The sequence below is a fragment of the Lolium perenne genome, chromosome 4 (genome assembly GCF_019359855.2).
Source record: "Lolium perenne isolate Kyuss_39 chromosome 4, Kyuss_2.0, whole genome shotgun sequence".
NCBI classification, from domain to species: Eukaryota; Viridiplantae; Streptophyta; class Magnoliopsida; order Poales; family Poaceae; genus Lolium; species Lolium perenne.
In genome coordinates this window covers 147,019,425-147,041,256 of record NC_067247.2, presented here as the reverse complement: position 1 = coordinate 147,041,256, position 21,832 = coordinate 147,019,425, and the positions used below count along the sequence as shown (strand labels likewise).

Below are 21,832 nucleotides of genomic sequence, written 5' to 3'. Positions count from 1 at the left end.
GACTAGGTAACTATGTATCGAAAGCTTATAGCAAATAACTTAATGACGAGATCTTATGCTACGCTTAATTGGGTGTGTCCATTACATCATTCATATAATGATATAACCTTGTTATTAATAACATCCAATGTTCATGATTATGAAACTAATCATCCATTAATCAACAAGCTAGTTTAAGAGGCATACTAGGGACTTCTTGTTTGTCTACATATCACACATGTACTAATGTTTCGGTTAATACAATTATAGCATGATATATAAACATTTATCATAAACATAAAGATATAAATAATAACCACTTTATTATTGCCTCTAGGGCATATCTCCTTGATCTCCAGCTTGCACTAGAGTCAATAATCTAGATTACATTGTAATATACCTAACACCCATGGCATTCTGGTGTTGGTCATGCTTTGGCCTAGGGAGAGCTTTAGTCAATGGATCTGCTAAATTCAGATCAGTGTGTACTTTGCAAATCTTTACTTCTCCATCTTCGATGTACTCGCGAATCGAGTGGTAACGCAGCTTGATATGCTTCAGCCTCTTGTGTGACCTTGGTTCTTGTGCATTGGCAATGGCACCCATGTTGTCACAATATATGACTAGTGGGTCCAATGCACTAGGAACCACACCGAGCTCTATAATGAACCTCTTCATCCATACCGCTTCTGATGAAGCCTCTGAAGCCGCTATGTACTCCGATTCTGTTGAGGATTTCGCCACCGTGCACTGCTTCGAGCTTGCCCAGCCATCGCAGCACCATTCAATATAAACACGTACCCAGATTGTGACTTAGAGTCATCAGGATCAGTGTTCCAACTTGCATCGGTGTAACTTGTTACAACGAGCTCTTGGTCACCTCCATAACAAAGAAACATATCCTTAGTTCTTTTCAAGTACTTCAGGATATTCTTGACCGCTGTCCAGTGTTCCATTCCTGGATCACTTTGATATCTGCTAGTCAAACTAACAGCATGTGCTATATCCGGTCTTGTACATAGCATGGCATACATGATAGAGCCTACTGCCGAGGCATAGGGGATCTGACTCATCCTTTCTCTTTCTTCTGCCGTAGCCGGACCTTGAGTCTTACTCAAGACCTTGCACAGTAACATAGGTAAGAATCCTTTCTTACTTTCGTCCATTCTAAACTTCTTTAGAATCTTGTCCAGGTATGTACTCTGTGATAGCCCTATTAGACGTCTTGATCTATCTCTATAAATCTTGATGCATAATATATATGATGCTTCACCAAGGTCTTTCATTGAAAAACTATTATTCAAATAACCCTTTACACTGCTTAATAGTTCTATATCATTCCCAATCAATAATATGTCATCTACATATAATATCAGGAATGCTACAGAGCTCCCACTCACTTTCTTGTAAATACAGGCCTCTCCATGACACTGTATAAACCCGAAGTCTTTGATCACCTTATCAAAGCGTCGGTTCCAACTTCTCGATGCTTGCTTCAGTCCATAAATTGAACGCTGAAGTTTGCATACTTTGTCAGCATTTTTAGGATCGACAAAACCTTTGGGTTGTACCATATACAACTCTTCCTCAATGTCTCCATTAAGGAACGCCGTTTTGACATCCATCTGCCAAATCTCATAATCGAAAAATGCAGCTATTGCTAACAAAATCCTCACAGATTTTAGCTTCGCTACAGGTGAGAAAGTCTCATCGTAGTCAACTCCTTGAATTTGTCGGAAACCCTTTGCGACAAGTCGAGCTTTATAGACAGTAATATTACCATCAGCATCTGTTTTTCTCTTGAAGATCCATTTATTCTCAACAGCCTTTCGGCTATCAGGTAAGTCTACCAAAGTCCATACTTTGTTATCATACATGGATCCCATTTCGGATTTCATGGCTTCTTGCCATTTGTTGGAATCTGGGCTCATCATCGCTTCTTCATACGTCACAGGGTCCTCATCATTGTTATCCACAATCATGACATTTAGACAAGGATCATACCAATCAGGAGTGGCACGTTCCCTTATCGATCTGCGAGGTTCGCAGTTTCCTCGTTCGAAGTTTCATGATCATTATCATTAGCTTCCTCTCGTTGTCGGTGTAAGCGGCTTGGTACAACTTCCGCATCGCGCTACTCGATCAACGAGTATAGATTCATCAATCTCATCGAGTTCTACTTTTCTTCCAGTCACTTCTTTAGTGAGAAATTCTTTCTCAAGAAAGGTTCCGTTCTTAGCAACAAAGATTTTGCCTTCGGATCTGTGATAGAAAGTGTACCCTATAGTTTCCTTAGGGTATCCTATGAAGACGCATTTCTCCGCTTTGGGTTCTAGCTTGTCCGGTTGTAACTTCTTTACATAGGCTTCGCAACCCCAAACTTTCAGGAACGACAGCTTAGGTTTCTTATTAAACCATAATTCATACGGTGTCGTTTCTACGGATTTTGATGGTGCTCTATTTAAAGTGAATGCGGCTGTCTCTAATGCATAACTCCAAAATGATAACGGCAAATCAGTAAGAGACATCATAGAACGAACCATATCTAAGAGAGTTCGATTACGACGTTTGGACACACCGTTACGTTGTGGTGTTCTCGGCGGTGTCAATTGTGAAAGTATTCCGCATTTCTTTAAATGCATGCCAAACTCATAACTCAGATATTCACCTCCGTGATCAGATCGTAGAAATTTAATCTTCTTGTTACGTTGATTTTCTACTTCACTTTGGAATTCCTTAAACTTCTCAAAAGTCTCGGATTTATGTTTCATGAAATAGATATACCCATATCTACTCAGATCATCTGTGAAGGTTAGAACATAACGATAACCACCGCGCGATGCTACACTCATTGGTCCGCACACATCGGTATGTATGATTTCCAATAAGTCAGTAGCTCGCTCCATAATACTAGAGAATGGAGTCTTAGTCATTTTTCCCATTAGACATGCTTCGCATCTATCAAGTGACTCAAAGTCAAGTGATTCAAGTAATCCATCGATATGGAGTTTCTTCATGCGTTTCACTCCAATATGACCAAGACGACAGTGCCACATATAAGTAGAATTATCATTCAATTTAATTCGCTTAGCATCAATGTTATGTATATGTGTATCACTACTATCGAGATCTAACAGAAATTAGCCATTCTTTTCAGGTGCTCGACCATAAAAGATATTATTCATAAAAATAGAACAACCATTATTCTCAGACTTGAATGAATAACCGTCTTGCATTAAACAAGATCCAGATATAATGTTCATGCTCAACGCGGGTACAAAATAACAATTATTGAGGCTTAAAACTAATCCCGAAGGTAGATGTAGAGGAAGTGTGCCGACAGCGATCACATCGACTTTGGATCCATTTCCAACGCGCATGGTCACTTCATCCTTTAGTAGTCTTCGTTTATTCTTTAGTTCCTGTTTCGAGTTACAAATATGAGCAACCGAACCAGTATCAAATACCCAGGTACTAGTACGAGAACCAGTAAGATAAACATCTATAACATGTATATCAGATATACCTTCTTTCTTCTTCTTGACAAGGCCGCTCTTCAGATCCGCCAAATACTTGGAGCAATTACGCTTCCAGTGTCCCTTCTCCTTGCAATAATAGCACTCAGCATCAGGCTTAGGGCCAGTCTTAGGTTTCACAGGAGGCGTGGCAGCTTTCTTGCCACTCTTCCTGTTCTTGCCTTTAGACTTGCCCTGTTTCTTGAAGCTGGTGGTCTTGTTGACCATCAACACTTGGTGCTCTTTCTTGATCTCAATCTCAGCAGATTTTAGCATGGAGAAGAGTTCAGGTAACTCTTTGTTCATGTTCTGCATATTGTAGTTCATCACAAAGTTCTTGTAACTAGGTGGCAGTGATTGAAGGACACGATTAATCCCCAGTCTATTAGGAATCACTATTCCCAAGTCACTGAGTTTCTTCGCATGCCCGGTCATGGCGAGCATGTGCTCACTAACGGAGCTGCCTTCTTTCATCATGCAGCTGAAGAAGTGTTTCGATGCTTCATAGCATTCCACGGCCGCATGAGTCTCAAATATAGTCTTCAACTCATTGATCAACTCATGTGGATCGTGGTGCTCAAAACGTTTTTGAAGATCGGCTTCCAGACTGCATAAGATGGCACACTGAACTTGAGATTACCGAGTTTTCCGAGTTGCGTAAACAGCTTTTACATCATCGGTTTCAGTTTCTGCAGGAGGGTCACCTAGCGGTGCATCAAGCACATATTGCAGATTTCCGCCATTGAAGAAAATCCTCACATGACGGAACCAGTCGGTGAAGTTGCTACCGTTGCTCTTAAGCTTTTCTTTCTCTAGGAACTGGTTAAAATTGATTGGGGACGCCATATCTACAACATATTTGCAATAGTTTAGACTAATGTTTATGAAAAAATGAGTTCAAATTTTAATTCAATATAATTAAAAACTAGGTGAACTCCCACTCAAAACAATATCCCTCGCATTGCCTTAGTGATCACACGAACCAAATCCACCGCACCTAAGTCCGATCATCACGAGACAAGGTGTGATTTCAATGGCGAACATTCAAAGTGTTCATCATATCAATCATATGATTCATGCTCTACCTTTCGGTATCACGTGTTCCGAGACCATGTCTGTACATGCTAGGCTCGTCAAGGCCACCTTAGTATCCGCATGTGCAAAACTGGCTTGCACCCGTTGTATGCACTTGTTGATTCTATCACACCCGATCATCACGAGATGCTTCGAAACGACAAGTCTTGGCAACGGTGCTACTAAGGATGAACACTTTATTATCTTGAGATTTTAGTGAGAGGGATCATCTTATAATGCTACCGTCGTGATCTAAGCAAAATAAGATGCATAAAAGGATTAACATCACATGCAGTTCATATGTGATATGATATGGCCCCTTTGTCTTTGCGCCTTTGATCTTCATCTCCAAAGCACGGACATGATCTCCATCATCAACGGGCATGATCTCCATCATCGTCGGCGAAGCACCAAGGTCAATGGCGCCGTCTTCATGATTGTCCTCCATGTAGCAACTATTACAACTACTTTGAAATACTACTCAACATGAAATTTAAAGACAACCATAAGGCTCCTGCCGGTTGCCACAATACAATAATGATCATCTCATACATAGTCATTATCACATTATGGCCATATCACATCACCAAACCTTGCAAAAACAAGTTAGACGTTCTCTAATTTGGTTTGCATATTTTACGTGGTTTAGGGTTTTCGAGTAAGATCCAATCTACCTACGAACATGAACCACAACGGTGATACTAGTGTTGTCAATAGAAGAATAAATTGAATCTTTACTATAGTAGGAGAGACAGACACCCGCAAAGCCACTTATGCAATACAAGTTGCATGTCGAGCGTGGAGCAAATCTCATGAACGCGGTCATGTAAAGTTAGCCCGAGCCGCTTCATCCCACTATGCCACAAAGATGCAAAGTACTCAACTAAAGATAACAAAAGCATCAACGCCCACAAACCATTGTGTTCTACTCGTGCAACCATCTATGCATAGACACGACTCTGATACCACTGTAGGATAACGTTGCATAGAAAACAAAATTTTTCCTACCGCGAACACGAAATCCAAGCCAAGATGCAATCTAGAAGACGGTAGCAACGAGGGGATTATCGAGTCTCACCCTTGAAGAGATTCCAAAGCCTACAAGAGGAGGCTCTTGTTGCTGCGGTAGACGTTCACTTGCCGCTTGCAAAAGCGCGTAGAAGATCTTGATCACGATCGGTTCCGGCGCCACGAACGGGCAGCACCTCCGTACTCGGTCACACGTTCGGTTGTTGATGAAGACGACGTCCACCTCCCCGTTCCAGCGGGCAGCGGAAGTAGTAGCTTCTCTTGAATCCGACAGCACGACGGCGTGGTGTCGGTGGCGGTGGAGAAGTCCGGCGGAGCTTCGCTAAGCTACGCGGGAGATATGGAGGAGAGGGGGGCGGCTAGGGTTTGGGAGGGGGTGGCCGGCCACTTCAAGGGGGGCGGCCAGCTTGTGGTCTTGGGGTGGCCGGCCCCCTCCCTTGGCCCCTCATTATATAGGTGGATTCCCAAGAGTTGGTCTCCAAGTCTTCGAATAAGACCCGAACCAAAAACTTCCCATAAGAGGGGGAAACCTAGCCAAGCTAGGACTCCCACCAAAGGTGGGATTTCCACCTCCCATATGGGGGGGTGGCCGGCCCCCTAAGGGGGAGTCCACTTGGGACTCCTCCCCCACTAGGGTTGGCCGGCCATGGAGGCCTTCCTTGGTGGTTTCTTCCGGACTTTTCTAGAACCTTCTAGAACCTTCCATAGAACCTTCCGCGACATTTTAATTCACATAAAATGACATCCTATATATGAATCTTATTCTCCGGACCATTCCGGAACTCCTCGTGATGTCCGGGATCTCATCCGGGGCTCCGAACAAATATTCGAACTCCATTCCATATTCAATTTCTACCATTTCAACATCCAACTTTAAGTGTGTCACCCTACGGTTCGTGAACTATGCGGACATGGTTGAGTACTCACTCCGACCAATAACCAATAGCGGGATCTGGAGATCCATAATGGCTCCCACATATTCAACGATGACTTTAGTGATCGAATGAACCATTCACATATAATACCAATTCCCTTTGTCACGCGATATTTTACTTGTCCGAGGTTTGATCTTCGGTATCACTTTATACCTTGTTCAACCTCGTCTCCTGACAAGTACTCTTTACTCGTACCGTGGTATGTGGTCTCTTATGAACTTATTCATATGCTTGCAAGACATTAGACAACATTCCACCGAGAGGGCCCAGAGTATATCTATCCGTCATCGGGATGGACAAATCCCACTGTTGATCCATATGCTTCAACTCATACTTTCCGGATACTTAATCCCACCTTTATAGCCACCCATTTACGCAGTGGTGTTTGGTGTAATCAAAGTACCTTTCCGGTATAAGTGATTTACATGATCTCATGGTCATAAGGACTAGGTAACTATGTATCGAAAGCTTATAGCAAATAACTTAATGACGAGATCTTATGCTACGCTTAATTGGGTGTGTCCATTACATCATTCATATAATGATATAACCTTGTTATTAATAACATCCAATGTTCATGATTATGAAACTAATCATCCATTAATCAACAAGCTAGTTTAAGAGGCATACTAGGGACTTCTTGTTTGTCTACATATCACACATGTACTAATGTTTCGGTTAATACAATTATAGCATGATATATAAACATTTATCATAAACATAAAGATATAAATAATAACCACTTTATTATTGCCTCTAGGGCATATCTCCTTCAACCTTCCAGGTGTAGAAATTTGACTAATGCAAGCCAAAATATCAAGCCGCGCATGCAAGTTGCAGCCTTGCACGTTTGCCTCATGGCCATCTTGTGCCTCCATGCAATCTAGTGTTCAAATACTGCTACTTCTAGCACATGATGCACGATGCATTATTTGTGTCTAAGGAAATTGCTACTACTAGTCTACTAGCAACGTGATTAATCAACAGCTCCGAGATGAGCACCCGCTCCTCCGATGATGCAAGGTACACACATAGAAACAGAACCTTGTGTCATCACTTATCCAACACATGAATTTCATCCTCCCTCTGGATCTCCTCCGCCATTCGTTGGTCCGGCTCCTGCCGCGGTTCCGCTTCTAGCATTCGTGCCTATTTTCATCCTGTAATCAGATCTCTTCCCTTCTCTCCGACTACAGCTTTCTCTTCGATGGATTTCGCCCACCCGGGTGAGAGAAACCCACCCCTCCCGATCCGCCATCTCACCGCAACGGAAGCAGCGAGCAAACTCCGGTGACACGCGGGAGAAAATCGGTGGCAGGGACAGCGAACTTCTTGTGCATGAGAGTGGCCAGAGCGGGGTTAGGTGAAGATCCTGTCCTCTATATCATGATCTATTTGGGCCAATAATTTATCTTATCCTGCATATCATGATCTAGTATTTTCTTTTGCTTCTAGTTAACCGACATGTGCGACATATACATGATTTGTTAGCCTATCAAATCAACGATCACATGTTTTGATTCTTTGGGGGATTTTGTAGTATTTTTAACCTATCATGTACTTTTAATATATAACTAGCGTGGTGGCCCTCGCAAATGCGAGGGCATCATCTATAGTAAAAACGTTAAAAAATAATTTTGAATTATTTAAACCTATTTTCCGTCTATTTGTCTCCTTCATTGAGAAATTGTTTTACAAAACACATTGGTATTGGTTAACTTTATCTCTATTTTGTAAATTAATATATTAGTATGTTGTAAACAAATAACAAAATGAAATGAAATATCTCTTAGAGAAATGTGTTTTTAATAATACCTTTTTAAAACTTTTTTAGGAATAATATATGATTCTAAAATTTTCCGAATCTAATACTCGATCGACCGACCAAATGACGACTGGCAATCTGGTGGCCGACCAGCCGTGAGGCATGGCAGCCATCATACTGTATGGATGAAAAGCAACGTGAAGTAGTATCGTATGCATCAAACCAGCACCCTGGTAGGCAGCTGGCTGGCCTATCGGCAGCCGTCTGACCGACCGGGTCCTAGTTTTGAAAATCGCGTATTATTTATAAAAATGATGAAAGAGCGTATTATTTTAAAAAATCACTAGAGAAATTTGGATGGTAGTGGGTTATGTTTTCTCAATAATATGTTTATAACATAAAAAGTTGAAGCTAGGACAGCGACAAACTAAGCTGCAATCTGCGAGGCTTTTACCTCTACTGGGGTATGCTCTCTGGTGTAGATGGTCAGCAGCTCAATGCATATTTATCCTTTGTGCATAGCTATATGTTGTAATTCAATCTCTTTGTTGGTATCACTGTTTCAAAAAAAAAGTTGGTATATTAGCTGAGTTGTTTGCACGATGTACAACTGGATGTATATAAATAAATAACATTAAACGTAGAAACTGATGCATGATCACCACATACTCTTTCATGTGTCTTCCACATGTTTTCTTTCACATAACACGTCAATGTGAGTCGAGTTGATGTTTTTTTTCACTTCGTGCATTAATGTTCCCAAATTTTTTTGCTGATCCTTCAAAAGTTGCCCCCGGTACTTGTCCGTGTAAAAAGCATGATTATATGTGCATATTAATCGGTAAATTTTATAGAAAGCTCGGTTCAATTCCTTGATATGGAGTTCTTATAAGTTAAATCATGTTTTCTCTCATTTTATAAGAAAATGAATTAAAAGAAATTGTAAATGTTATGTAGCTATGGATTTATATGATAGGATTATACCATTCATTCTCCTAACAAAAGTTCATATATCGAATTTTTTTAAGCCTATATGTACAATCTTGTAAAAAAAATATAACGGTCTTAGTAATATGATAATATTAAAATATAGATGTGTTAATATGATATATTGGGAAAATTTTATTTGGCTCCCGAGCTTCAGTGTGATTGGTATACAAAAATTAAAAAGAATTATTTTCTTGTCGCGAAAAATTGTGAAAAGCAGTAGACATTATTTCATTATTTTCTTGTCGCGCAAAAAAAAACTTGCCAAGCTTGTATCATGGTATGTAAATCAGTAGACATTATTTATTACTAGATTTAGATGTGCGCCTTGGCGCACGATCCCGTGGATTTCACACATATTTACATTTTGTATAACGATGATAAAAATTAGGCAAAACATAATAATATTTTTTTAGGTTCAAAGCAAAATAAATAGGATGAAGTTAGGATAAACACATTACATTTCAAACAGAGAAACAAACATCTTAACATGGAGTCAAAATAGGTACTGGTTAAGCTAATATATTAATATTCTTCTAAACTTGTTATATAACATAGCCGATGAAATTCTTGTGTACATTATATGGAAATCTAGCCAAGGTCTAACTGCTAGCAGGGTCCTCCAAGCATAGCTAAGTTACACAATACGAAGCATTTGCTGATAGAAAAACATGGGAGCACCATCTGAAGCAACAGGAACTTTGAAAAGTAAAACCGAGCTTGGCCACCAGGGAAGTAGCTCGGATGGATTCTATCTACATGCGGAGCAAAAGAATGGCGCAAGGAACCTACATCACCAAGAGCTAGCTCTACTGCAAACAAAATGAAAAAATAACCAGAAGTTATTTGTGTTGAAGAAATAGATGGCAAGAATATAAGGTCAATTCAAGTTCAATACAAAAAAAGTGCTCATGAACCTCGATGTTTCATCTAACAGAAGTAATGCTTCCTCTTTTTCTCCAAATGCCTCTCCAGGACAACTCCCGAACGACATATAGGGCCCACAAACGATCTTGTTTATAGCATATAGGGCCCAATAAGGATGTGCATACTATATGTTTCATTTTACTGGTTTCACAAAAAAAACAGCCATAGACTAAGGCATATCACAATGGTGTGACTTGTGGTTGCGCAACTGATGAATTGTATATATATATATATATATACATTAGGTCACGATGTTGTTATAGCTTTCCAAAGACTTAACTGAGGTCTGCAACACATGTCAAAAGAAACTCAACTCATCATCCAAGTTACAAAGGTCACAATAAAGTCTATTGGAAATGCAGGACCACTTTTTGAATGCTTTTTTATAGCTATCCAAAGCCTTAACAAAGGCTGAAGTCGGAACATCCAAGCGTGTGACTAAGAGGATGACGGACACTGGCGCTGTTGTTGTTGCTTCTAGTTATTGGAACACCCAAGCATAGAATTTGAGCTCGGGCTGTACGCGGGAAGAAGAAATATAGACACGTAGTACACAAAAATGGATCTGGTCAATAGCAAAGTTTCTACGCAAACCTTTTGCTCTGATGCACTACTGAGATTTCACTACAGCTCCGTGAATTTACAGAGCAAAACAGTTCCTTGTACCGAATTAATGACCATTTCATTTGGCATTAAAATACATGTATGCACATCAGCATATGGTCAACGAAAAATCAAGGCTAGAATATCATTTGAATTAACATCTAAATCTATTAGAGTAAGTTAACGTCAAAAATTCACCACCAGTAATATTTTCCAAAGATATTGCAGTCTAATAATATTTAGCATCTAGTTCACCGTTTCTTAATTTGAAGCATCTTTACTATTGTGCCCAACTTCGGAAGTCTTGGATCAGTGGAACATGTTGTTTCCTCGACTTGTATTCTTCAATTGAACCCTAAAAAAGCTAAATGAGACATCCATAAATATGCCATATAATTATTATTTTTAGCACAAGGCATAGTGTCCAAGCAGAGCCATTATGTGAAGCACAACACAAAGAGAAAGATACTAACTTCTTAAGAGTACTTAATTAGACTGATAACCTACTGAGTTGGCAGGCTTAAGCAACAATAGAAGAAAGCTAACCTCAGTGAATTCTGAATTTAATGTGTGCCAGTATAAATCTAATATCAATGCTGAATTCATTGTTTGAGCATCCATACTCCGTTTCTTATGGACCAGAAGGTCAATAAATGTAACCTATGGTTCGAAAAATACCTAAAGCAATCAATAAATCAGGAAAAGCATAGAAAAATGTATAGAGGAAAATATGCAGCGAATCGACAACAGGTCAACGTATTCACAATTTCTATGTCACAGTATTACCTTGAGGCATCGGCTGCCGTGCAGGATGGAGATGGCCAGGTACAGAAGGCAGAGAAGCTCAGACCCACCCATATAAAGATAAGTTAGGTTTTCTTCTTGCGCTATTATATCTGAGCCTTCTTCGATGGTTGTAATACCTAAAACAGTTTAAATAGTGTATGAACTTGGCACACATAAAAGAAGAGAGCTCGCCTCTTGTCTGTTGAAGAGATTGCCAGTGATTATTAGTGAATTGACACGAGAATCGTGCAAAGAATTGAAGGAAGGTACACCGAGTATAAATAAACATTAGCAGATTTGTGTACCAAGTAATTAGGTACTGAAACTGGACACTTTATTTGAGGTAAAAGGCCTCTGAAATAATTCAGCTAGGAAGGATGCTAAGCAAAGCTAAATAGATAAGGTCTGGCTCCACTTATATGAATTCTCAGCAACATCTACAAAAATAATGTGAGTGCGACAGTATATGTTCTTAGAAAAGCATGTGGATAGTAAGCATAATTCCCTCTGTATGTTTCATGTTCATCTCAAAATAACCTCTGCAGACTATGATACAATGTAATCAATTGTATCGATGGCTTGCTGGGTCACAAAAGTTCCTGACCAAATTCCTGGAGCATCCTCATCCAACATGGTGTATATGGCTAATACCTTGCAACCACCATTTCATAAAGGAACTACATCTGCAACTAAATTTAGCAAATAATGGTTTTCATATTTCCTTGATCCTCGAGAATTTCATTGCCAAATCTACATAGGGTTTTGCAAAACCAAACCTAACTACCACTTTTACCAACAACAAAAAAAATGCAGGAATATTAGAGAAGTTTCACAAGAAGAAAACCAATGAAAACATATATGTAGAGAAGAAAAAGAAGGGCCAGGACAAAATAGCGCACCAGGCTGTCACACCAACAGTAACAATTGCTTGTGCTTCTAACATCAACAATCACCATCATAGCATCCATCTCCAATTCTCTCAAATATGAGCAGAATTTTAGTTATGAATTGAAGGAAAAGAAATTTCACAGAAAGATACATACTTCCTGATATGAAACTGATCAAATTTAAGAAAATCTTATTAACATGCACTGTCTGCACAAATTTGATTGATGCCATGTAGGTAACTACTAGGAGGCGTAGGCGCGGCGGCACGCCGCGCCCGTAGTAGTAGCAAAAATTAGGAAGTGACACTGAAATCTAGATAGAAATGTCGATTTGTTGTAAAAAACACATAGATAAAAAATAGAACAAACAAAGAAAGAAATAGGTGAAGCAAAAAAAATTAAGAGAGGAAAAATGGTAAAAGAAAGAGAAAATCAACAGAAAATAGAAGGGAACAAAGAAAAGTAATGACACATAAGTTTATCATGGAAAACTTGCCTCACAGGTCGAGCCAATCTAAGAGCTATCTACAATGAGGAAACAAATAGCAGAGGGGCAACAGGAAAACATCAGTGAGAGCAAAAACCATGTGAACTTAAGTTGAAGCGCATATAGCGGCTCAGATAAACCGGTTCTAGATTGGAGGAGTGCTGCATCACAGCCAAATGTTTTTCAATAAAGAGAATATATTAATATCACAGCAAGCGATGGTGTGTAGGCTTCTCAAGTAAGGACTACATAAAAGAAAAATCCAAAGAAATCAATTCTAATACTCCCACCGATGCATAATAAGTGTGGTGGTTCAAGTCATTTTTAGTTAAATTTGAACTAAAATCATGACACTTATTATAGATCGGAGTCCCACCTTACTGTAATGATGATAGTGTGCCATTTTATCTATTAAATTGGTTAATAAACAATGGTGATATGCTAGGCCGGTTTAGTTATTCAGGACAGTATGGGATGTTTTTTATCAGAATTTTCCTGTTTTTCTCGCTTGTATATTTTCCAATGATGGTCCATGTATCTGAGTGAGCGAGTGTCTAAAGAAAGGAACCAGTATAAGATAGACCGCATGGAAAAAGGGAAGGGGTTCTGTTTTGTCGGCATGTATAGTGATGAGGCTCTGCGGCCAGTCGAGATCTAGTTTTTTGGGGCTGGTATAGACTGAGGAGAAGAAAGGGGAAGCTTCATTCTATAAACATACACGGAGCCGGGGCTCTACTGCCGGAGTGCCGGTCGATATCCAGCATTGCAGAGGCACTGGACGAAGAGAAGTTGGTCAGGGACCAGGCACCTGCAGCGGATAGAGAACCATGAGAGGCAAATCGAATTGATCTGCTATCAACTGGTAGGTTTCTTCTCTTCATTGAGTTATTAAAATCAAATTTTATTTACATGTGCTAGCGAGCTGCATAATCATCTCTGGATTCTTTTTCTTGCGCTGAAGGAAAAATATGATGTTCTGAATTTTATGTTCAGTTTGCCTAGTACAAAGACAGATGAGAAAAAGGATAGTCCTCAGCACGCTGACTACAGCTAAACAGAGAGCACACCAAAGGAACTATCTTCTATAGTGTATCTTATGTAGTATAGCGTAGAGCAAACTGGTAACAAAAAAACATTCATAATGTTGCAATCGGATGATCTAAGCTAAATAAGACGTGTCCGCAACTGCATCAATTGCTGCGGGAAGCTTGAGCGCTGAATATCTGCAGCTGATATCAGTAGATATCTGAAGCCAATTCTCTGAGTGTAGTTTCGGTCCTGCAGTGAAGTGATGGTCGAAGTAAGCCATGAGAAAAAGAAAATTAACGAACCGCCGTAGCCATCTGAATGCAAGATACACTGGGAAAAGAGGCGTGCCTAAGAGATAGCCATACTAATAAATACCTACATGCATATCGCGTAGAGATTATCAACTTGTATCTGAACACTCACACACATTTGAACACCAGCGCACATTACATGAAAGAACAGGAAACTTTTGTTACCTGTGGACAAAGTAAGCTTTCATGTTTACACAGCAATGCCTTCTCAAGAAATTCTACCAAAGAGGCTAGCCTATAACACCTACTCAAGTATCTGCAACAAATACAAAAAGAATGTGAATGATTTGATCAGTACTTGCTCGCTTGGAAGCGTTCATTCAGCGAATCGAGTATTCAGTGTTCATTTTGCGAGAGTTGCTACCTTTAAGTTCTCTCATGGAAGGTCACTGGAGATACTGGCTAACTGCCTCATTTAATTTGGGTCAGTCTATAATTCTTCAAGAAAGAAATTTATGGAATATGATCTGGTGAAGTATTTGTTGGTACTGCTACTACATGAGTATTTTCATTGTTGGCTCCATCCAGTTCTTTAAAAAGATCAAAAGAAGTACTGGAGAAGCATTAAGGTCAAGTCATTCAAACTGATGTGTGTTGCTTTCAGCGTATCCAGCAAACCATCCAATGCATCAACAGTTCAAAGATTATCTGACATGTATTTCTGAAAAACAAAACGCACACGATCATATGCAATTTTAGATGCTATATTGCAATGCGTGTGAATGATGTAAAATCTTAAAGCCGTGAGATGATATAGATCAATAATCCGTGAAAAGAGGTTGGTAGAAATGAAAATAGAACTAAGCTGGTTAAAAGGAATTATATAGAAGACCTGGAAAGTCTATTTGATTTTCCAACATCAATGGGGTCGAGAAGTTCATAGATAATGCATCCGATTATACATCAACATCTTCATCTCATTGTGGCTAAAAGTATTTTCAGCTGCATCCGTCCAATATAGGAGTAGAACTCAAGAATAGGATACTTGCTGTCTGCAAGTCGATGCAGCTGACGACTAATTTGTTGATTGATCAAAAATACGAAATATCAACTTTGTTCATATAAGTGGCATTCTCTTAGTTGTAACTAATGAAACAATGTACCTAAACAAAGGTAAAACTGTGGGTCCCATGAACCGCTGAATCAAAACCACAAATCTCACTTTATGTTTCTGCAGTTCAAAAAAACCTACAGGTTTGCCACATTGGGTCCGTTAGTTTTATGGATAGCTATCAAACTAAGGCACACAACAAATTTATATGTGGTTATACTGAGACCTAAGGACACATAGATCGACTGGAGGTAGAATAATAATGATTTACCTCCCGTAACTAAATTAATAAGTTATAGGATATAAAGATCAAAGCAAGACCTTCTACATACCTCTTTATTAGAAATACCTCCCATCTGAAATACGTGGTCATGAATTTATCTCAGAGCCGCTAAGGAAAAAAGAAAGGGACTAATTAGGATTCCTAGTAATAAGTAACCATGAAGAAATAGAAAACCAGGAGTACGAAACAGAAATCACAAAAAAATCTTTGCTGTACAAAAATTGTTTAAGAATCCCATGAAAGCCACAATTATTTTTGTTAATTAGTACTGTGAGGAAGAAATGCAAAATTTCGTAGATCTGGTGGCAGGCTTATAGGTGCACTGTCACAGTTCTGCAGTTAAAATCTACGTCCAGTCTGAAGAAATGAGGACATGACATGGATGCTGAAGAACATACAATTTGGTGGAAATAATTCAGTGCAAAGAATAGTACACCGCAAAATAGTAAGAAAAGTATTTCTTACTGGGCCACTGGGTGAGAGTAAAACTGAATGATCAGATCCCACTGACCAAAAATGAAGATTTTAACATCTAAGAAAGAGAGTAAAGCAAAGTGAACTCATAACTATGTAATACTCCAAAATGACGTATTCACTTTCTCTGAGCGCCAAGACCACATCAACACCACCCAGACAGCTCCTCCTCTTATGCCCAAGCACTGTGAAAACAAAAGAATAAAAGCAAGGAGACAACACTAATGAGTGTATACAATGCTGAACAAAGGAAACTCTTGATTGGAATTAATACATGCAGTGACTGGATTGCGTTGGATGCCTTTGTCCTCTGCGAAAACCTTGGCTAGCTGAACTTTCCAACTTCTCTAATTGCTTAAGACAACAAAGAAGCCAGATTCGGTTAACCTAAGTATTAGTTCTTTTGCAAACTGGCATGTACGAAATTTTCTTCATGCCATTCTCTTCCTTACCTTCTGGTACTTATCAGCATTCTGTAGAACTGATGCACGCCCCTTTTCTTCCCCAGACAGCACTGATCATTGGATTTGCTCTACACTGTTAGATTTCAGATTATTTAGCCCGTAAAAATAACTAAGTGTTAATTCTGATCATGAGTATCAACTACAGACATCCAAAGCTAAGAATATATTATAATTATTGGATCCATGTATATACCTGAGAAAAAGTATACCAATATATCTGCGTACTGATTTTCTTGAGAGCAGCTGTAATTTAAATATTTACCAGATCGAAGCAACCCAAGTCCAAAGCAAGCGGTAAGGAACATGCTGGCCGTACCATGATGTAGCAGCTATCTCTTGGCGCCTTTGTGTTCTGCCTTGGCGTACCCTGAAGTGTGCCGCGAGATGTCCGCCGCGGATGGCAACCACACAGAGGTGTGTCTCGCTGGAGCAGGCCGTGGCTCGACAACGTTCAGCCGCCCGCGTGAGTTACCTCAACGACTCGACGGCACTCCCGTACAGCCAGAGTTCCGCACGCTCCAAGCCCCTCACCACGGCCGCCCGTGAAGACCCTGGTTTGCAGCTCCCGCAGCGGTGCTGCGACCCACCAGCGGAAGCGGCGGCCACCCGGTGAGTTAAGGCACGGAAGCACGCAGCAGACTGGTCCGTGCCGAAGCATAGTCCCTCCATGATTGCGAGCTCGTTGAGGCCTTTGGGTGGTGCGACGGTCTGCATCCAAGGCAGTACCGGTGGAATATGGTGAATGGAATTTAGTGGGGAAGATGGGGTGGAGAATTCGAGATACTCCCGCTGGTGAGCTACACAGCTAGTGATCTCTAGATATTTCTACGCAGGCCTAGAGACCACCGCTTTGACCCATGGGAAAAATCCCAACACTAAATATATATACCTACCAGGCTATCGCAGTGAGGGCCAATGCAATGACCGGACGTGCACGCCTTAGAACCGGTTGCCGGTTACCCGTAAGTTAAAAGAAAAAAGAAACCAAAAACATGTGTACCAGCAAAGTAGAAAAGAAGAACTACGTGTCACATAATTATTAGAGGAAAGAGAGGATAATTTGCACATCTACAGTATCTGAATCACTATGAAAGCGTTAACTTGTCTAACTTTTATATAGGGTATAATATCACAACTTCCATATGCAAAACCACAGAGAATGCATACCTCTTATGTCACAATATTTTTAAGCCTCTAGAAACTTAGATCTAGTTTGAAATACCCATGTTTGAAATACCAGATCAAGATATAGCAGACATCCAGCTTGAAATACCCATGCTTCTTCCACACGAAATTCTGCACAAAAAAAACATAAATGTCTTGATAGTAAATTTGTCAAACTAAAGCAGATGAAGATGTTGAGCAAGCTGCTGAACAAATAAAACAATCTATGTTGAATCTGTTATACCCGAGGATGTGCAGAGTCAGCAAAGTAGCTGTCGTCGATGGTTTGTTCCCAATCCGCTGCCAGGACCTGTCTGACAACCACGAGTGCATCTGCTTGTACCTCATGCCAGCCATGAGAATACCTCGAAGCAGAGCATGAGCCAGCAGGAGGTCTTGAATAGAAAATCCATGGTGGCTCCCGTCCTTCGTCGTTGTTGTTGGTCCTCCTGCGGTTAGGGAGGAAAAGAATGAGAGAGTGCAGAAAATAGGAGAGATGGGCTGGTAGCCGGCAAATCGGTGGCACCTTTGTTGTTTCATGATCTTATTAGGAACCTCTTGCATTCACCTGCCCTGTATTTTGTTCAAAATTATCTTTTGACTTTTAGGTCCTTCTAGATGATATTAATGTTGGTGATCACTTAACAGAGCATGGACAGAAAGATAAAAGGGGACCTGAGAGTAGTAGTCAGTTTTGTCGAAACACATTATCACCCTTCTTCGAGCCCATTGTAGACTGCATTTCGTTAGTCCGCATATGAAAAGATAAAATTAGGCAAGGTTCCCTATAAATAAATATTAAAACCCCACTGAAAACTAAAACATTGGCTTCTAGTGGTAATAGCAATGGTGGTATTCAATCAGAAATAGGGATACTTGCCCTAAATAACTATAGAGTATAGGAAGTAGGAAATATGATTAGCTAATATGAATAGTCACCATTTAGAACCTAATATGAGGTGATATACCATATAATTAATTTCACATTTAATGTAACTTGGTTTTGGAAGAAAAATTAATGAACCTGCTAGAGGATTGACTCCAGCTACCTTGTATAACTGGGAAGTCTCAAGCTGTGTTCTTTCCTACCACAGATTGTGTATAAGAAACAGATTGTAAAGACAAAATAACCTGCATGGAAAGATTAAAAAAAATATATATAAACAAGCTTCATGTTAATTACCAACTTATCACGGAAATATAGAAAGGTATTTGTGGATAACACCCATAGGCTTCCCATTGTATATCTGTGATTCAAGTATTATCGAGACAAGACAAATTAACCTGATTGACCGCATAGCTATGCTTAATGGCTTGTGGCTGCAAAATTTGCATCGCCATAGTCTATTCAACCTAGAAACTAATAGTCAACACACTTTTCAATACATATATAGGCATTAGAGAATTCTATCCACCTGCTGCTCATGGTTTAAAAAGCGTCGCCTAGGCGTCCAAGCGCTACCCCTCCGTCTTGGAAATATGCCCACCTAGGCGCCAAAGAGACCCCTCCTCAAGGCGCCAAGGCGTCGCCTTTAAAACCATGTTGCTGCTTCTTAAAGGTAATGTTCAGAGTAGACATGACATCTTTTAGCAATGCAGTCCACGCTTTTAAATGCTGCCTAAAAACTGTGGCTATTAGACTCACAAGCTATGGGATTAATTGACACAAGTTTTTTTTTCACACACATCTTTCATCATACAACCAGTTCCTGGAGAGCCCTATAACTGAGATATAAAAATCAGAAATGTCTGAAAGTGTCACTGCTTGAACAACATGCATATGCACTCAGGGGCGGAGCTAGGATGAGAATTGAGAGGGGGCAGGAATGTACTTATTGAAGAAAAAATATTTTTTAAGTGGGGGCAAACCTCTATTTAAGCTAGAATTTACAAAGAGATTAGAGATTTAAGTGGGGGCAGCTGCCCCCCTTGCCCATAGGCTAGATCCGCCCATGTATGCACTTCAACTTCAAAAACTAAATTGCAAGGCATCAATTTTCTTGACCAGTCAAAAACAAGGAAGCCATCTCAGTTATTACAAATAGCTTATTTCCATACAATGCAACTCCTATTCGCATAACAACACAGAAAAATAAACGATCATATAAGAGGTAATTTCCCTTACCTCAAGAATGAAAGTTGTAGCATCATTGAAGCTGTACCAAGAAAGTGAACTTTGGAGGAGCCTAGGCTTGCATCAACCATAACCGAATCTGTACCAAAATATCAAGTTAGTTCAAACCAGATCACATGTCAAATCTGCATAAATGGGCATTCAGAGAGATCGGGAGGGGAGGGAAGACTGAAGAAGATTTGGTAGAAACCCACCATGGTGAACAAACAAACTATCGCAGGATGGTTGCCTTTGCCACGATGCCGATGCATCCCTTGCCAGATGCTTGTGGGCCATCTCGGCATGGTCACTCTTGGAAATGGCAGCGGCGCTCGGACTTCTCTAGCCGCGGCCCATGCTCCGCTTCTTGCCGCCTCCCATCCCGTACCTCCTTGAATTTTCCACGCCCTCTGCCTCTGCCTTGCCCAGAGTAGAGAGACGGGTGGCCCTGGGGTTTTCCCCGTGGAGAATGCGTACATCAATGAGCCCAAACGATACGCAGACTGGTATTGCCCAGAGTAGAGAGACGGGGTGATACGCGTACAGCACGCGTCCGTTGGGAACCCCAAGAGGAAGGTGCGATGCGTACAACGGCAAGTTTTCCCTCAGTAAGAAACCAAGGTTTATCGAACCAGTAGGAGCCAAGAAGCACGTTGAAGGTTGATGGCAGCGAGATGTAGTGCGGCGCAACACCAGGGATTCCGGCGCCAACGTGGAACCTGCACAACACAACCAAAGTACTTTGCCCCAACGAAACAGTGAGGTTGTCAATCTCACCAGCTTTCTGTAACAAAGGATTAGATGTATAGTGTGGATGATGATTGTTTGCAGAAAACAGTAGAACAAGTATTGCAGTAGATTGTATTCGATTAAAATAATGGACCGGGGTCCACAGTTCACTAGAGGTGTCTCTCCCATAAGATAAATAGCATGTTGGGTGAACAAATTACAGTTGGGCAATTGACAAATAGAGAGGGCATGACAATGCACATACATGATATGATGAATATTGTGAGATTTAATTGGGCATTACGACAAAGTACATAGACCGCTATCCAGCATGCATCTATGCCTAAAAAGTCCACCTTCAGGTTATCATCCGAACCCTTCCAGTATTAAGTTGCAAACAACAGACAATTGCATTAAGTATGGTGCGTAATGTAATCAATAACTACATCCTCGGACATAGCATCGATGTTTTATCCCTAGTGGCAACAGCACATCCACAACCTTAGAACTTTCTGTCACTGTCCCAGATTTAATGGAGGCATGAACCCACTATCGAGCATAAATACTCCCTCTTGGAGTTAAGAGTAAAAACTTGGCCAGAGCCTCTACTAATAACGGAGAGCACGCAAGATCATAAACAACACATAGGTAATAGATTGATAATCAACATAGCATAGTATTCTCTATCCATCGGATCCCAACAAACACAACATATAGCATTACAGATAGATGATCTTGATCATGTTAGGCAGCTCACAAGACCCGACAATGAAGCATAATGAGGAGAAGACGACCATCTAGCTACTGCTATGGACCTATAGTCCAGGGGTGAACTACTCACTCATCACTCCGGAGGCGACCATGGCGGTGAAGAGTCCTCCGGGAGATGATTCCCCTCTCCGGCTGGGTGCCGGAGGCGATCTCCTGAATCCCCCGAGATGGGATTGGCGGCGGCGGCGTCTCTGGAAGGTTTTCCGTATCGTGGCTCTCGGTACTGGGGGTTTCGCGACGAAGGCTTTAAGTAGGCGGAGGAGATAGGTCAGGGGGCCACACGAGGGCCCCACACGCTAGGTCGGCGCGGGCCCCCCTTGGGCCACGCCACCCTAGTGTGGCGGCGCCCCGTGGCCCCACTTCGTCTTTCCTTCGGTCTTCTGGAAGCTTCGTGGCAAAATAGGCCCCTGGGCGTTGATTTCATCCAATTCCGAGAATATTTCCTTACTAGGATTTCTGAAACCAAAAA

At 40.8% G+C, this 21,832-nt stretch overlaps 4 long non-coding RNA genes across 10 annotated transcripts; 1 reads left to right on the top strand and 3 right to left on the bottom strand.

Annotated features, from left to right (window-relative positions):
- Positions 1-9,766: 9,766 nt before the first annotated feature.
- Positions 9,767-10,470, bottom strand: LOC127294843 (uncharacterized). Its single transcript, XR_007847099.2, has 2 exons — positions 10,202-10,470; positions 9,767-10,096 (listed from the first exon to the last, which is right to left on the bottom strand). It is a non-coding gene; the product is annotated as an uncharacterized lncRNA (long non-coding RNA).
- Positions 10,471-13,527: 3,057 nt separating this feature from the next.
- On the top strand, positions 13,528-14,783 carry LOC139830537 (uncharacterized). The gene is made up of 2 exons (XR_011742889.1): positions 13,528-13,836; positions 13,936-14,783. It is a non-coding gene; the product is annotated as an uncharacterized lncRNA (long non-coding RNA).
- On the bottom strand, positions 13,898-17,421 carry LOC127294844 (uncharacterized). 7 transcript variants are annotated; one of them, XR_007847106.2, is made up of 6 exons: positions 16,575-16,770; positions 16,216-16,476; positions 15,698-15,756; positions 14,679-14,975; positions 14,480-14,570; positions 13,898-14,252 (listed from the first exon to the last, which is right to left on the bottom strand). It is a non-coding gene; the product is annotated as an uncharacterized lncRNA (long non-coding RNA). The 7 variants fall into 7 exon arrangements; XR_011742886.1 differs by adding an exon at positions 16,780-17,421 and having other exon boundaries at positions 14,679-16,476; positions 16,575-16,659; XR_011742887.1 differs by adding an exon at positions 16,903-17,421 and having other exon boundaries at positions 14,679-16,476; positions 16,575-16,659.
- Positions 17,422-17,718: 297 nt separating this feature from the next.
- LOC127348811 (uncharacterized) lies at positions 17,719-20,372 on the bottom strand. Its single transcript, XR_011744458.1, has 3 exons — positions 19,876-20,372; positions 17,995-18,881; positions 17,719-17,882 (listed from the first exon to the last, which is right to left on the bottom strand). It is a non-coding gene; the product is annotated as an uncharacterized lncRNA (long non-coding RNA).
- Positions 20,373-21,832: the final 1,460 nt, after the last annotated feature.